Source organism: Mandrillus leucophaeus, unplaced genomic scaffold, assembly GCF_000951045.1.
Source record: "Mandrillus leucophaeus isolate KB7577 unplaced genomic scaffold, Mleu.le_1.0 Scaffold860, whole genome shotgun sequence".
NCBI classification, from domain to species: Eukaryota; Metazoa; Chordata; class Mammalia; order Primates; family Cercopithecidae; genus Mandrillus; species Mandrillus leucophaeus.
The window spans coordinates 343,095-347,681 of record NW_012109364.1 but is presented as its reverse complement, the minus strand read 5'-3'; the positions used below and the strand labels follow the sequence as shown (position 1 = coordinate 347,681).

The 4,587-nt window shown below is 42.7% G+C and overlaps 1 pseudogene; it reads right to left on the bottom strand.

Annotated features, from left to right (window-relative positions):
* Nucleotides 1–1,708: 1,708 nt before the first annotated feature.
* LOC105531070 lies at nt 1,709–2,781 on the bottom strand (annotated as a pseudogene).
* Between the last annotated feature and the right edge of the window lie 1,806 nt (nt 2,782–4,587).

The following is a 4,587-nucleotide window of genomic DNA, read 5'->3' as shown; positions in this document are numbered from 1 at the left end:
ACTACAGGCGCACACCATCACACCCGGTTAATTTTTGTATTTTTAGTAGAGACGGGGTTTCACCGTGTTAGCCAGGATGGTCTTGATCTCCTGACCTCGTGATCCACCTGCCTCAGTCTCCCAAACTGCTGGGATTACAGGCTGAGCCACTGCGACCAGCTGGAATACATATATTTTTTTAAGAGAAAATCTGATTTCATAATATTTTAATTTAGTTTAATTATTATTATTTAAATTTGTTTCCTATCAATTTTCATTTTAGGTTAAGGGAGTACATATGCAGGTTTGTTATATGGATAAATTGCATGTCATCAGAGTTTGTGTACAGATAATTTCATCATCCAGGTAAGAAGTATAGTACTCAATAGGTAGTTTTTCAGTTCTCACCGTCCTCCCACCCTCTGCCTTTAAGGAGGCCCTGGTGTCTATTGTTTACTTTTTTGTGTCCATATGTACTCAGTGGTTAGCTCCCACTTATAAGTGAGAACATGTGATATTTGGATTTTCTGTTTCTGCATTGCTTAAATTAGGATAATGGCGTCATGCTCCATCCACATTGCTGTAAAGGACATGACTTCATTCTTTTTTTATAGCTGTGTAGTATTCCATGGTATATATATATATACCACATTTCCTCACCAGGTCACTGCTGATGGGCATCTAGGTTGATTTTGTGTCTTTGCTATTGTGAATATTGCTTTGATAAACATACATGTGCATGCCTTTTGATAGAATGATTTACATTCCCTTGGGTGTATATCCAGTAATGGGATTGCTGGGACAAATGGTAATTCTGTTTTATGTTCTTTGAGAAATCTCCAAACTGCTTTCCACGGTGGTTGAACTTGTTCACATTCCCATCAGCAGTATATGTGTTCCCTTTTCTCCACAACTTTGCCAGCGTCTGTTGTTTTTGACTTCTTAATAATAGCCATTCTGACTGGTGTGAGATGGTATCTTATTGTGTTTTTTTTTTTTGTTTCTCTAGTGATTATTGATGTTGAACATTTTTTTCATATGTTTATTATTGACATTGTATAAGTCTTCTTTTGAGAAATTTCCATTTATATCCTTTACCCATTTTTTAAAAGTGGTGTTTTTTTTTTAAGGTGTGTACTTTTATTGCACTGGTATCAAGTTAGTGTACAGGGAAGCCCAGGCTGCCTCCACCCTCCACTCACTCCCAGGGAGACCAAAAGCCTTCATACATCTCAAGTTGGGAGACAGAAAACAGGGGTCACAATGCCAATCATTCAAAATAAAACAAAATTAAAAAGTACTAAGGCAAAGATTTAAGAAATTGTGCATTACATAATATACATGAAAGCAATGCTGTCACCTTCCTGGACTTGGAAGAGGATTGGACCATTCTCCCTAGAGAGAAATATGGAGGCTTTTTGGAGGGCAAGGGACTTCCTGTAACAATGCATCTCACAATATTTGGAATGACTATTAAAAAAAAGAACAATATACAATCAAAGTCTTCGGCCACATTGTAGAACTTTGAGGGATGCTGGCTCCAGCCAATTGCTGACACTGTCATGGTCTAGTTTTTAAATCCTGAGTCAAACCAAAGACAAAAACAAAAACAAAAACAAACAAAAACAAAACAAACTAATGCATGCCAGTGTCATCTTGTTTTCTGCGCAGGTTTGGTTTTTGTCAAGAAAGAGTGTAACAAAACTAAGGAAACTAAGTGACAGTCTGCCTAGAGGCATCTGCAGTGGACGATAGAGGGGTGGGACTTATGGTACTCCTGCTTGCTGATCCACATCTGCTGGAAGGCTGGCAGCCAGGGATGGATGCCACGGGACCCATACAGAGTATTTGCACTCAGGAGGACCTATGATCTTTATCTGCATTGTGCTGGAAGCCAGGGTGGTGATCTTCTGCATCCTGTAGGGGATGCCAGGGTACACAGTGGTGCTACTGGACAGTACTGCGTTGGCGTACAGGTCTTTGCAGATGTCCACGTCACACTTCATGATGGAGTTGAAGGTAGTTTCGTGGATGCCACAGGGTTTCATGTCCAGGAAGGAAAGCTGGAAGAGAGCTTCGAGGCAGAGGACCTGCTTGTTGCTGATGGTGCTGACCTGGCCTTCAGGCAGCTTGCAGCTCTTCTCCAGGGAGGAGCTGGAGGCCACAGTGACCATCTCTTGCTGGAAGTCCAGGGTGAGGTAGCACAGCTTCTCCTTGATATCTCATGCTGTCTTGCTCCACGGTGGTGGTACAGCTGTAGCCATACTCCCTGGGGCTCTTCATGAGGTAGTCAGTTGGGTCCAGATGCAGGATGGCACTGGGGAGGGCGTGCCCCTTGCAGATGAGCACAGTGTGGGTGACCCTGCCAGAGTCCATCATGATGCCAGTGGTACAGCCAGAGGCTTACAGGGAAAGCACGGCCTGAATGGCCACATACATGGCTGGGGTATAGAAGGTGTCAAACATGATCTGGGTCATCTCATGGTTGGTCTTGGGGTTTGGGGGGGGCCCAGTCAGCACAGGGTGCTCCTGAGGAGCCACATGCAGCTCATTGAAGAAGGTATGGTGCCAGATCTTCTCCATTGGTAACCATGCCATGCTCGGTGGGGTATTTCAGGGTCAGGATGCTTCTCTTGCTCTGGGCCTCATTGCCCACACAGGACTTCTTCTGACCCATGCCCATCATCACACCCTTGTGCCATGGGTGCCTCACGATGGAGGGGCATCGCTGCCTGCTAAGCTGGCCTTGCATATGCCAGAGCCATTGTCCATGACGAGCACAGCGATATCATTATCTCCGGTGAGCTGGCAGTGGGTGTGGACCCATGGCAGAGTGGCGAGGGCAAAACTCTGCTTATGGGGCAGATGCTGTCTCAGAGGTTAATGTAATCGTTCTTGGCTTGTAGATTTGTCTAAGTTGCTTATAGATTCTGAATATTAGACCTTTATCAGAGGCATAGTTTGCAAATATTCTCTCCTATCAGTTGTCTGTTTACTTTGTTGATAGTTTTATTTGCTGTGTAGAAGCTCTTTAGGTCTCATTTGTCAATTTTTGTTTTTGTTGCAATTGCTTTTGGAGTCTTCATCATGAAATCTTTGCTAGGGTCTATGTCTAGAATGGTATTTCCTACGTTTCTTCTAGAGTTTTTATAGCTTTAGGTTTTACATTTAAGTCTTTAATCCATCTTCAGTTGATTTTTGTATATGGTGAAAGGAAGGCCAGGTGGCTCGGGCAGGGCATGGTGGCTCATGCCTGTAATCCCAGCACTTTGGGAGGCTGAGGTGGGCAGATCACGAGATCAGGAGATCAAGACCATCCTGGCTAACACGGTGAAACCCCATCTCTACTAAAAATACAAAAACATAAAAAATTAGCTGGGTGTGGTGGCGGGCGCCTGTGTAGTCCCAGCTACTCGGGAGGCTGAGGTGGGAGAGTGGTGTGAACCCGGGAGGAGGAGCTTGCAGTGAACAGATTGCCACCGCACTCTAGCCTAGCCTGGGCGATGGAGTGAGACTCCGTCTCAGAAAAAAAAAAAAAAAGCAAGTATCATTCTTTGCATATGGCTAGCCAGTTGTTCCAGCACCGTTGTCAACTTTGTCACAGATCAGTTGGTTGCAGTGTATGACTTTATTTCTGAGTTCTGTAACCTCTTCTATTGGTCTGTATATCTCTTTTTCTACCTGTGTCATGCTGTTTTGGTTACTGTAGCCTTGTCATATAGTTTGAAGTCAAGTAGTATGATGCCTCCAGCTTTAATCTTTTTGCTTAGGATTGCCTTGGCTATTTAGGCTCTTTTTTGATTCCATATGAATTTTAGAATAGTTTTTTCTAATTCTGTGAAATATGTTGTTGGTAATTTGATAGGAATAGCATTGAATCTGTACATTGCTTTGGGCAATATGGCCATTTTAACAATATTGATTCTTCCTACCCATGAGCTTGGAGTGTGTTTCCATTTGTTTGTATCATCTCCAATTTCTTTCAGCAGTGTTTTATAATTCCCATTGTTGAGATCTGTCACCTTCCTGGTTAGCTGTATTCCTAGGTATTTTACTCTTTTTGTGGTATTGTGAATGGGATTGCTTCCTTGATTTGGCTCTCAGCTTGGATGTTGTTGGTCTATAGAAATCATGATATTTTAATTTTAAATTTAAGATTACAATAGTTTTACTTAACTTCTTTGATTTTTCACTTTCCTAGAGATCACTTTTATATAAAGTATATAAAAATAGCCAGCTCTGCTAAGCTGGCCTTGCACATGCCAGAGCCATTGTCCATGACGAGCGCAGCGATATCATTATCTCTGGTGAGCTGGCAGTGGGTGTGGACTCATGGCAGAGCGGTGAGGGCGAGACTCTGCTTATGGGGCAGATGCTGTCTCAGAGGTTAATGTAATCGTTCTTGGCTTGTAGTTTCCTTTTATAGTTACATATTTCTCAATTGAGTGGGTATATCATGGTTTAGTCAACCAGAACCTTTTGGTAGATATTTGCATTATTTCCAGTTGTCTGCTGGTAAATATTTAACTAGATCTCTATAGGGGAAAAAGTCCTGATTTGGAGTTTGCAAATATCTGTAGTGTCAATACTCCTACCATGGCTGATTTT